Below are 13,397 nucleotides of genomic sequence, written 5' to 3'. Positions count from 1 at the left end.
TCCCTGACCTCTGAGGGTAGCGGCTGCTTTGTACAGTTCCTATTCCATAATGTCTTTGTGCTCTTTTTGCTCCTCCAATTCTGAAATACGTGGTTAACATTCCATACAGCAAATGCATCTGTTTAAATCACTGGCGTGTTCTCTTTTTCTCTGACTAATATGTATGCCAAATACATAAAATTTATGCAATTTATTTTAAAAAACTATAGATCAATGTACCGCCCAAGAACAACTCTTATTAACATTTTTACCTCTTCCAGCATTTTCTATTAATTAAATTAATAATTTCTGTTAATTAAATTCTCTTAAATAAATAAATATTATTTGAGACTGACATTTGTTGCTAGGACTGCAAAAATAAGACTACACATTCTTTCCTGTTATATCATAAAATCTTGGGCAGATATTGACCAAATTAGAGTGGTATGTACAGGATATATATTAATATATTTGCTTACGCGCTTTACTCAAAATTTTAATGGGAAACCCAAGAAGGCAACTCACAGGTACAGGCAATTGTACTTCAGGGCACCCAATACTAAGGTTTCTGGAGATTCAGCGAGATTCTGGTTGGGATACCGTGCTGGGATCAGGGGAGCAAACAGAACCAAAAGCAAAAACTACCATAGCAAATAAATGCTCCGAGTTGTTGGCTATTTTTGGTCGCCATCAAGATGCTACTCACTTGATTCCTACTAAGCAGTATTTTCTGGTTTGAGTATCAGGCAGGACTGAATCACTGAATGACATTTCATGACCTGAGAGTCAGGATGTGGGCAAGATGTGTGTCAAATGCTCAGACTTGGAAGCTATTTGTCACCAGCAGTATCACCTAGGGCCTCTGGGAGCAGATGGCAGACAGGACGAGATCGGTGAGGCCACTATCTCTAAAGGATGTATTACCAGGGAGTGGGAGGAGGTGGAGACAGTTTTGTGCTGTGATGCAGGGTGACATCTGGGCCAAGAGAAAGGAAGGACAAAGGGCTTTGTAAGGAGCACCTTGAACTCATGCAGTTGCAAGGAAACCCCGGTCAGGCCGATGGGAGTTTTGAGTAAGTAAAATTTTAAAAGTCAAGAAACACATGACACCTGGCATATGACCCATACCCAATCAGTATGGATGAAACTCTGAACAAGCCACCGGATGAGCACAGCTCTTTGAATGAAAACAATATATTTCCTAGCTATCAGCACATGTTTGTTATGAAAGATTAGGCTATGTATAATTTGAAACGAAGAAAGAGAAAACAACAAATGGCAGTAACACTTCGGTGCGTTGTATGGAGAGCTCCGGCCCTTGTCCCTCTTGACTTTTGCACAAGGTACAAACACATCACTGGTCTCTGTTCCTCTCACTTCAGCATCTCCGTGGCTGTGTCTGTGCTGGACACATAATTCAGCATATTCTCTTATTCACATTCTGGAAACGTACACTCTTATTCATGGTGAGCTATGCAAAACTTACTGTGGATTTCACTGAGGAGATGAATGCAGTTGTTTACACCACACATCCCACAATTTAAAAAAACATAAAAATCCCCATGACAATTTATTTTGTATCAACCCGGATCACAGAGCTACCTACATTTTCTTCCCCTACTTCCTTCGCCAATATCTGGCCTCTTCGTAACAGATATCACTCAGATATCTACTTTGTTACACACAATAATTTGGTTGGTTCTTCCTGAGCTGACACCCCATCATCAATGTGTCCAAACCCGTCCTGATGAACTCAATGCCTGTGTTCACAATCTCTGCCCTCTTTTGAAGACAAGCACCTGCTACATGAGTATGGCCCTCATGGCTCTACAGCACTCTAAACCATTTTTCCTGAAATATACATGAAACTCTGTCCCAGGGGACTACCAATAGATAAAATTTCCTCATCTTATAAAAAAATCCACTTTTGCATTATAATGTCCATAATTTTTTCACTCCCTTTTTCACATAAAATATACTGTAGATATTATTCCAAGTCAGTTAATGGATAATGATGGATGAACTCTCTTTGTGGCAGTGCTAGATAATTCCTTTAATGTGTCTGGTAGGAAAGAGCATGATACACACACACACACACAATGGGATTAGAGGCACCAACACTCCCCACAGTCAGACATCCGTGTATGACCGTTGGCCTCCCCAAACACTAACTACTCATAACCTACTGTTGACTGGAAGCCTTACTGACATCATAAATAGTCAATAGCACATATTTTTGTATGGTATATGTATTATATACTGTATTCGTATAATAACACCTGTTTAATTTTTTCAGTAAGCCATGAAGTTTGTCTGTGAGTTTTTAAAATTTCACAAATCTGTAAAAACTTTTCCAATATATTTTTTGAAAAAAATCCACATTATAAATGGACTCAGGTAGTTCCAACCTGTGTTGGTCAAGGGTCAACTGTATAGCCAATTGCATCTTTAGGTCTTAAATAATTGTCTTAAATAATATGTTGGCTTAAAATATATTATTGTCTTAAAATAATATGTCATATATAATAGAAACTGCATATATTATACGTAATAATAATATATAATATAATATATATAATTGCCTTGAAATCTGTAAAGAATTGTTTTTATGAATTGGTATGTGTATGTGTTAGTAGGATGCTCTATTTACAAACTTAGTTTTTTTGTTAGGCTAAATATTTGGATTTATAATTTCTAGATATCTTTCCTCAATTTATACTCTCACCAACAAAATGAAAGTGAACTATCCCTTTTCACTCTCAAATCAAGGTGACTAGTCTTCATACTCTAACCTCTCACATAAATATTAAAATGTTATTTTCAAGCGCCAAATATAATATGCTCATATATTTATTTTTTATCATTTTAACATGATTTTTTTATCATTTTAACATTAACATATAATGTGTTATTAGCCCCAGGACTACAGGTCTGTGAATTGTCAGGCTTGCTCACTTAACAGCACTCACCATAGCACATACCCTCCCCAATGTCCTTAACCCAACCACCCTCTCTCTGCCTATCTTCCCAGACAACCCTCAGTTTGTTTTGTGAGATTAAGAGTCTCTTATGGTTTGTCTCCCTCCCGATCCCATCATTTTTCACTTTTTCCTCCCCTACCCACCAAACCCACCACTTTGCCTCTGAAATTCCTCATATCAGGGAGATCACATGATAACTGTCTTTCTCTGATTGACTTATTTTACTAAGCATAATACCCTCTAGTTCCATCCATGTCATTGCAAAGGGCAAGATTTCACTTCTGTTGATGGCTGCATAGTATTCCATTGTCTATATATACACATCTTCTTTATCCATTCATCTGTTGATGGACATCTAGGCTCTTTCCATAGTTTGGCTATTGTGGACATTGCTGCTATAAACATTCGGGTGCACATGCCCCTTCGGATCACTACATTTGGATCTTTAGGGTAAATCAATCAGTAGTGCGATTGATGGGTCGTAGGGTAGCTCTATTTTCAACTTTTTGAGGAACTTCCATGCTGTTTTCCAGAGTGACTGCAACAGGTTGCATTCCCACCAACATTGTAGGAGGCTTCCCCTTCCTCTCCATCCTCGCCAACACCTGTCGTTTCCGGACTTGTTAATTTTAGCCATTCTGACTGGTGTGATTTCTCATTGCGGTTTTGATTTGTATTTCCCTGATGCCAAGTGATGTGGAGCACTTTTTCATGTGTCTGTTGGCCATCTGGATGTCCTCTTTGCAGCAATGTCTGTTCGTGTCCTCTGCCCATTTCTTGACTGGATATTTGTTCTTTGGGTGTTGAGTTTGGTAAGTTCTTTTTAGATTTGGGATACTAGCCCTTTATCTGATATGTCATTTGCAAATATCTTCTCCCATTCTGTCAGTTGTCTTTGGGTTTTGTGGACTGTTTCCTTTTCCATGCAAAAGCTTTGATCTTGATGAAGTCCCAATAGTTCACTTTTGCCCTTGCTTTCCTTGCCTTTGGCGATGTTTCTATTTCTAGGAAGGAATTGCTGCAGCTGAGGTCAAAGAGGTTGCTGCCTGTGTCGTCTTCAAGGATTTTGATGGATTCCTTTCTCACATTGAGGTCTTTCATCCATTTTGAGTCTATTTTTGTGTGTGGTGTAAGGAAATGGTCCAGTTTCATTTTTCTTCAAGTGGCTGTCCAATTTTCCCAACACCATTTGGTGAAGAGACTTTTTTCCATTGGACATTCTTTCCTGCTTTGCCAAAGTTTAGTTGACCATGGAGTTAAAGGTCTATTTCTGGGCTCTCTATTCTGTTCCATGGATCTATATGTCTGTTTTTGTGCCCGTACCATGCTGGCATCAAGCTGTCTTGATGATGACAGCTTTGTAATAGAGCTTGAAGTCTGGAATTGTGATGCCACCAACTTTGGCTTTCTTTTTCAACATTCCTCTAGCTATTCAAGGTCTTTTCTGGTTCCATATAAATTTTTGGATTATTTGTTCTATTTCCTTGAAAAAAATTATGGTATTTTGATAGGGATTGCATGAAATGTGTAGATTGCTTTAGGTAGCATAGACATTTTCACAATATTTGTTCTTCCAATCCATGAGCATGGAACATTTTTCCATTTCTTTGTGTCTTCCTCAATTTCTTTCATGAGCACTTTATAGTTTTCTGAGTACAGATTCTTTGCCTCTTTGTTTAGGGTTATTCCTAGGTATCTTTTGATTTGGGGTGCAATTATAAATGGGATTGACTCCTTAATTTCTCTTTCTTCTGTCTTGTTGTTGGTGTATAGAACTGCCACTGATTTCTGTGCATTGATTTTATATCCTGACACTTTACTGAATTCCTGTACAGATTCTAGCAGATTTGGAATTGAGTCTTTTGGGTTTTCCACATAGAGTATTATATCATCTGCAAAGAGTGATAGTTTGATTTCTTCTTTGCTGATTTGGATGCCTTTAATTTCTTTTTGTTTTGTCTGATTGCTGAAGCTAGGACTTCTAGTCCTATGTTGAATAGCTGTGGTGCTAATGGACACCCTTGCCATGTTCTTGACCTTAGCAGAAAAGCTCTCAGTGTTTCTTCATTGATATTCACTGTGGGTTTTTCATAGATGGCTTTGATAATATTGAGGTACGTACCCTCTATCCCCACACTTTGAAGACTTTTGACCAAGAAAAGATGTTGTACTTTGTCAAATACTTTTTCAGCATCTATTGGAAGTATCATATATTTCGTGTTCTTTCTCTTATTTATATATTGTATCGCATTGATTGATTTGTGGATGTTGAACCATCCTTACAGCCCTGGAATGAATCCCACTTGGTCATGGTGAATAATCCTTTTAATGTACTCTTGGATCTTATTGGCTAATATTTTGGTGAGAATTTTCACATCTGTGTTCATCAAGGATATTTGTCTATAATTCTGTTTTTTGATGGGGTCTTTGTCTGGTTTTGGGATCAAGGTAATGCTGGCCTCATAAGATGGGTTTGGAAGTTTTCCTTCTTTTTTTTTTTTTGGAACATTTTCAGGAGAATAGGTATTAATTCTCCTTTAAATGTTTGGTAGAATTTCCCTGGGAAGCCATCTGGCCCTGGGCTCTTGTTTGTTGGGAGATTTTTGATGACTGTTTCAATCTCCTTACTGATTATGGGTCTGTTCAGGTTTTCTATTTCTTCCTGGTTCAGTTGTGGTAGTTTATACGTCTCTAGGAATGCATCCATTTCTTCCAGATTGTCAAATTTGCTGATGTATAGTTGCTCATAATACGTTCTTATAATTGTTTGTATTTCTTTGGCGTTGCTTGTGATCTCTTCCCTTTCATTGATGATTTTATTTATTTGGGTCCTTTCTCTTTCTTTTTTATAAGTCAGGCCAGGGATTTATCAATCATATTAATTCTTTCAAAGAACTAGTTCTTAGTTTCATTGATTTCTTCTACTAGTTTTTTTTTTTTTTTAATTTCTATTTCATTGATTTCTGCTCTGATCTTTATTATTTCTCTTCCCTGGCTGGGTTTAGGCTTTCTTTGCTGTTCTTTCCCCAGCTCCTTTAAGTGTAGGGTTAGGTTGTGTATTTGAGACCTTTCTTGTTTCTTGAAAAAGGCTTGAATTGCTATATACTCTCCTCTCAGGACCGCCTTTGCTGTCCCACAGATTTTAAACAGTTGTGTTTTCATTTTCATTTGTTTCCATGAATTTTTTCACTTCTTTAATTCCCTGGTTGACCCATTCATCCTTTAATAGGATGCTCTTTAGCCTCCATGTATTCCGGTTCTTTCCAACTTTCCTCTTATGATTGAGTTCTAGCTTCAGAGCATTGTGGACTGAAAATATGCAGGGAATGATCCCAATCTTTTGATACTGGTTGAGACCTGATTTGTGACCCAGGATGTGATCTATTCTGGAGAGTGTTCCATGTGTGCTAGAGAAGAATGTGTATTCTGTTGATTTGGGATGGAATGTTCTAAATATATCTGTGATGTTCATCTAGTCCAGTGTGTCATTTAAGGCCCTTATTTCCTTGTTGAACTCTTGCTTAGATGATCTGTCCATTTCAGTGAGATGGGTATTAAAGTCCCCGACTATGATTGTATTATTGTCAATGTGTTTCTTTGATTTTGTTATTAATTGGTTTATATAGTTGGCTGCTCCCATGTTAGGGGCATAGATATTTAAAATTGTTAGATATTCTTGTTGGACGGACCTGTTGAGTATGATATAGTGTCCTTCCCCATCTCTTATTATAGTCTTTGGCTTAAAATCTAATTTATCTGAGTAAGGATTGCCACCCCAGCTTTCTTTTGATGTACACAAATGCCCTTCAACTGGTGAGTGGATAATCTGTGATACTGTTATACAGTGGGATACTGCTCAGAAGAAAGATTAATAAAAACACAATGAACTACTGATCCATGCAATAACATAGACAAATCTCAATTGTAGTATGCAAAGTGAAAGAAGCCAGCCTCTAAAAGTTACATACTATATAATCTCATTTCTATAACATTCTAGAAAAGGTATAGATAAATAGTTGCCAGTTTCTGACTTTGGGCAGAAGAAAATGACTGCTAAAGAAAATAAAGAAAATTTGTCATATGGATATATGCTATATCTTGATGATGTGGTGGGAATATTCATGCAGCTGTATACCTAAGAGTATATTTTTTTTCAGAAAGTACACCTCCTTGTTCTTGATTCATTTATTTATTTTATTTTTATTTTTTAATAAAATAACCCTGGGATCCTGACCTGAGCTGAAGGCAGAGGCTTTAACCCACTGAGCCACCCAGGCACCTGTTGTTGTTGTTGTTGTTGTTTTTATTTGTTTATTTGTTTTTGGCCCTCTGTTAATGCTCCGTGGAGTAGGAATACAGAGATGCCAGTGCCAAATATGGTTTTAGACTTCATTTTCATTAATGGCATCGTTTCCCTATTTAAAGAAAGTAACAAAATTGCTGGGAAGAAAAGGGCTGACCAAGGTATGTGGCATGTTCAGCAAACTTTTAATTGATGTATGATAGTGTATTAAAGACACTGAGTATAAAACCTTGCACATTTCCTTTTCTGTAACTATAAGAGCTAACTTCAGACTGACACAACATTCTCTTCCAAGAGATCTGAGGCTGAACCTCACATTTTCCTAGCAACTCCATAGGGTGAAAGCAGTTCTTCTCCTGTATCTGGGTATGTACTTAAGTAGGGTGACCGTATGGTTATGCTCAAATAGAGACACTTGGGAGAGGAAAACAGAACACCATTAATAATTAAATAAGGCATAAATAGAGGTGTTTCATGAAAAACAAGATATAAAATGACAGTAGAAATCAAAATAAAGTAGGCCAAATGAGTCACTGAACTTGAATTCCTATTTAAATTGAAACCTTAGCTTTGTGATCACCAGATCTCTCTAGAGATCCTCTGTATAAATGTATGTAAATATATTTCAGAATTACTTAAGCAAAGCCCCAATTTATCATTGCACACTTTCAACAGTGAAAAATATTTTCTAAAGTTGTTAAGGAACATATCACACTTTTGCTTGACTCTCATGGTTTTCTCCTTGCTCTTTTCCAGTAAGAGTCTTTGTTTTGTATGCTTGTTTTAAATCAAGAACATGGGGACACCTGAGTAGCTCAGTTGGTTAAGCATCTGCCTGTGGCTCAAGTCATGATCCCAGAGTCCTGGCATTGAGTCCCATGTCAGGCTCCTTGCTCCTGGGAAACCCACTTTTCCCTCTGCCTGTGGCACCCCCTGATTTTGCTTTCTCTCACTTGCAAATAAATAAACAAATACAAACTTTAAAAATAAATAAATAGGGGCACCTGGGTGGCTCAGTGGGTAAAGCCTCTGTCTTCAGCTCAGGTCATGACCCCGGAGTCCTGGGATTGAGTCCCGCATCGGGCTCTCTGCTCGCCAGGGAGCCTGCCTCTCTGCCTACTTGTGACTTCTGTCTGTCAAATAAATAAATAAAATCTTTAAAACAACAACAACAAAGGGTTATGAGGTCAGTCATGAGCTCTTCTCCCATGGTTTAACGAAATCAAGTTACAGAGTCTTCCCTGTTCTTGTGTCATTGCTCCAAGGGCAGAAAGAAAGCACAAATTAGGGCGGTATTTGAACTATTCACTAAAAATTCCATTGAGAGGGAGGCATGGCCCCTTTTATATCCTACTTTGTGCCTTAAAGAAGTAAAATGAACTCGGAACCATTACTGAATTCCAGTGAAGCAGCTCTGAGATTCACAAGGAAGATGACAGGGCTACTACTTTCTCCCAACCACGGGGCCCAAAGACAAAGTCCAGTGAATGGATTAGATATTGGCTTTTTTGATAAGTGGCTGAAAGATAAAGCAAGTTAAACTATTGAGGAAATTGGAAATCAAACTATAATGTTTAAGACTATTCCTTTGAGACTATACATAGTTACTCATTTCCCCTCTTTGGGTCTTATTAAACCACACAAAACCATTAATGTATTTCCTCTTCTAGGATACAGTAAATCTTTTTAGCTTGGAAAATTAATTCTCCAAATCCCTGTGTGAAACATCTGAATTTTTCCATCTGTAGGTCTAAAATAACCATAATTCAAACTGCAATTTGAAGAATTAGACAATTCAAAGAGCAGTTAATATTGAGGAAAAGCTGGTGTAGCTCCAAAGCGGTGTTCACGTTGTAAGCTCCATTTGGAATATTATGCACAATGTTCAGTTAGTCCTAGTCATAAAGTAGGAGAGGAAACATAATTTACCCCAAGAAATAGGTGAGTCCTTTTTAATTGAGGAAGCAGATCTTGGCAGAAAAATATAAAAGAGGGAGTTGGCTAAAGTCTGTGTTAATTCCATCAGAAGGAGACTTACTTCATTACTTGGATTTTAATACCTGTTTGGGATCTGGCCTGGTGGGGCAGAAAAAAAGAGTACATTTTATTCTATTAAAAAATGCATGGAATAAACCCAGTAAGTTTATGCCATATCAGCTGAGGAATATGAGTATTTAACAGGAGGATCAACATTCCTTCAATAAATAAACCTTGGCCCCAAATAAGTTCTCCCATTAACAAATATTCCATGTTAACCTAAATTTCTCTAAAGTGTCACTGTAGGATTCAGTTAAAATATTCTTTCATCCTTTATATAGCAACACAGTATCAACTTGTTTTCTAGATTCCTTCACTTCCTTTTGCATTATTTGAATTTCTTTTTTATGCATTGGACTATATGACTTTGCTTTGGATCTTGGTATTCCACTTTATGTGTATTTTAAATTTTAAACTCTATTTAAATACGGAGCCCATCTTTGTAAAGTGTAGACTGTTTGTATTCAGTCAAAGAGATAAAGAAAGAAACCCAAGAAATATGCTCTTAACTATACAGAACAAACTGATGGTTACCAGTGGGGAGGTGAGTGGGAGGAGTGGGTTAAATAGGTAATGGTGATTAAGGAGGCCACTTGTGATGAACACCAGGTGGTGTATATAAGTAATCAATCACTAAATTCTTCACCTGAATCTATTGTTACAATGTATGCTAATTAACAGAAATTTAAATAAAAAATTGGTAGATAGATAATGAATTAATTTTGAAAAATATTTTAATAAAATATGAACAATATTATTATGATTTTATAACCTGCATATTGACCAGGTCACCAAGTGAGTCTTTTCTCCCCTTCACAGGTTAAATTCATAGTTATTTCATTTGGTCAAAAAGTAGCAGTAATAAAAAAATAAATAATTTAAAAAAAAAAGCAAAACAAAGACATTGGCACCATAGTCTTAACAGTGTCTTAATGAAAAAGCCATCGGCCCAGAATCAAGTACTACTAGACTCATTATAAGACACTGAAAGGCTTTCCTAGAGTGTTAACTATGTGTGAAGCTAAATCTAAAGAAAGATCCAATGATACTTTAAATGTCAACATTGTCAGGAAATAAAATGTTGTGAAGACTGAAAAAAAGAAGTACCAGTAATAATGAGATATCAGATTTTGTATCAGTATATTTATTTATCAAAGCATCAAGTGATTTCAAAATCTTCCTGAAATCCAAGATTTTAACATTTTTACCTCAATTCAATGCTAGTCCTCTATGTGACTGTGAATATATATGTATATTCTTGCTGTATGGCTTGTGACAGAATGCTTTAGGAGACCTTCCAAATTTTCTATATTGGGTAAGTATCATCTTAATCAGATCAAAAGAAACAGACATAAAATTCCATGAGCCCTGCACGTGGGAACATACGCTCCATAAGAAAATGAATAAAGCCAACCGCTCCAGGATCAGGAAAGAAAGCAATAATAAAGACATAGAAATTAGGTGGTACCATGGAATGGAAAACCAGCCTAGCAAGAACTTAGTACCAAAAGTATCAGCAGGAATCAAGGACACAAGCACCAGGCATGTATCTCAGATTTGCCTCCATTTTTACAGGGAGTGAGGACTAGGTAAAACAGGACCATCGTCCAAAGAATTACCCAGAGATAGGCAAATTTCAAAATCGTCAAACTGCTAAATCCTGCTCCAGCTGAGAATTCTAGCATCTCTACAGAAATGACAAATAACCATAAGTTCCATAAACCTATATGGAAACCCTGACAGTGAGAAGCCGAGCTAGAATTTACGTGAAAGGATATTTTGGTTTGTTTCACCTGCAGTTTCCACTAGACTAATTCCCTAATCTTGGTCTTACATCTCTTCTTTCTCTCATAGAAGAAGAGGTTATTCTAAACCTTACAGCAATGGACCTTAGCAAATGCCAATACCTCCATCCTGGTACTACACAAATGTCCAGGTTTGTCTCTCACTATACAGAGTCTGTGAACATATGAGAGGGAAGAACTTCATGAGTTAATTTAGTAATCATCCCTATTGTTACATAATACCAAGAAAAGGAGGGTCTAGGGCTATAATATATGTTAAGTGTCCAAAGAAATAAATTGGTCCCTGATTTGAGAGTAAGAATTAATGTCTAGGTAAGATGTAAATTGTTCCAACAGTGATAATTGGAATAACTCATACATTCCTTCAATTGTTACTCCATTAATGAGACAAAAATTTGAATAAAAGCAAACTATTTGCAAAGTTATTGCAGTAGTTCAGGAGATAGATGAGTAGGGGAGAAATGATGACTTCCAGTGATGGGGAAGTAGAATAGTAAGACATAATAATGTTGTTTGGGGAAACAGTGTCAAGAAAGACTTCCATATTTCTGACTTGAGGAACTGTTTGGAGTCCTCCTATATGGGACATTATGGAAAACAAGAAGACTTAGGGGAATAAGTAATCATGAGTTCAGTTTGCACTGTGTAAAATGTGAAATGTTGGGACACCTGGGTGGCTCAGTGGGTTAAGCCTCTGCCTTCGGCTCAGGTCATGATCCCAGGGTCCTGGGATCGAGCCCCACATCGGGCTCTCTGCTCTGCAGGGAGCCTGCTTCCTCCTCTCTCTCTCTCTGCCCGCCTCTCTGCCTACTTGTGATCTCTGTCTGTCAAATAAATAAATAAAATCTTTAAAAAAAAAAATAAAATGTGAAATGCTTCTAAAAGTCCAAGTGTAAATGTCAAGTAGGCAAATAATTGTGTAGATCTATAACTCAAAAAAAAAAAGTCTTGGCTCAATGTATAAATACAAAAACTTTCAGTTTATAGCTACTGACTGATGTTCTGGAAATGGATGTGTGTGGGGAGGTTAGGCTAAGAGAAGAAAGTAGGAAAATACTTAAGAACTATGATATTTAGAGATCTTGTAGATAAAAAATGTGAAGAGACAAGGCTAAGTAGTAAAGAAATGGTAAGAAGAAAACTGATAGGAGTGTATTCTGGAACACAGGGTCATACTACTGAGAAATTAAGTAACATATTAAATTGAGATTCCAAAGGTTTCCTTAGCCAATATAGTTTTTTATAGCAATGGTTCTGCCACTTTTAATTCAATAAATTGGATTGGAGTGCGTTAAAGAGTGAAGAAATGTAAAGAAAATGGAAATACTAGGCATCTCTTGAGAATGTTTTCTCCATTTTTAAGAAAGATTTATTTATTTATTTATTTATTTATTTATTTGACAGAGATCGCAAGTAGGCAGAGAGGCAGGCAGAGAGAGAGGAAGGGAAGCAGGCTCCCTGCTGAGCAGAGAGCCAGATGCAGGGCTGGATCCCAGGATCCTGGGATCATGACCTGAGCTAAAGGCAGAGGCTTTAACCCACTGAGCCACCCAGCCACCCCTGTTTTCTCCATTTTAAATGTGGGAAAAAGGAGGAGGACTGGTGATTCAGAGAGGTATTTATGTTTAGCAGATGGAGGTTGAAGGAGTTCCAGAATGCTGGCTTTTACTTCCTATGGAAAGTAAGAGACTTCTGAAACTGCTTGGTATGGTGCAGTGGGAGAAACTGGGAATCTGCAGAAACTGGGAAAGAACTGAAATTTTTATTGTGGAATGTAAGACAATTAGCCAAATAGGAAAATGTCACTTAAAATTTAAGTAGTGTTTATTTTGGTGGACAAAAATTGTGGAGAGTCTCATTCCAATCTGGTTGTGTGGTCTCCCTCAACAATGGTCACTTGCCCAGGTAGACACGTGTAGAACAGTTGGGCTCATTATGATAGAGGCAAAGAGTTTCAGGTTTGGAAGACAGTGACTGAAATAGGGGAATATGGAGTCTAAGCCAAATATAGAAGGAAGTAAAGGAAGGAGGTGGTGATGGGTAATGAGAAAAATGAGAAACCTATGAATGGAGAAGCTCAGTGAGGCCAAAGAAAGAAAAATAGTTAAGCAGTCTGGAAGTTAGTATGTTGGGGTTGGAAGATGGGAAGTTTCCAATGGAAGTGGAGGAGTCAGGGGGCATTAGGGTGACTGCAAGAAGGTGTGATTAGATGGATGAGTGATACTGGAGAAGATGTTATTCACACTGAGATGCAGCAGGAATGACGGAGTCTGTGGGCCACGAACTCAAGTC

General features: G+C 37.4%; 1 long non-coding RNA gene across 2 annotated transcripts in view; it reads right to left on the bottom strand.

Annotated features, from left to right (window-relative positions):
- LOC125084699 (uncharacterized) overlaps positions 1-13,397 on the bottom strand; it is a 22,917-nt gene extending 9,520 nt beyond the window's left edge. The window contains exons 1-3 of one of the 2 annotated variants that reach the window (XR_007122676.1): positions 13,387-13,397; positions 5,648-5,651; positions 1,142-1,154 (exon numbers count right to left, since the gene is read on the bottom strand). This is a non-coding gene — a long non-coding RNA (uncharacterized LOC125084699). Of the gene's footprint in view, positions 1-1,141; positions 1,155-5,647; positions 5,652-13,386 lie in introns of those variants that run through there. The other variant, XR_007122677.1, reaches the window with a different exon arrangement.

This window comes from Lutra lutra, chromosome 14 (assembly GCF_902655055.1).
Source record: "Lutra lutra chromosome 14, mLutLut1.2, whole genome shotgun sequence".
Classification (NCBI taxonomy): Eukaryota; Metazoa; Chordata; class Mammalia; order Carnivora; family Mustelidae; genus Lutra; species Lutra lutra.
The sequence above is the reverse complement of the archived record's forward strand: the minus strand, read 5'-3'. Positions and strand labels throughout refer to the sequence as shown.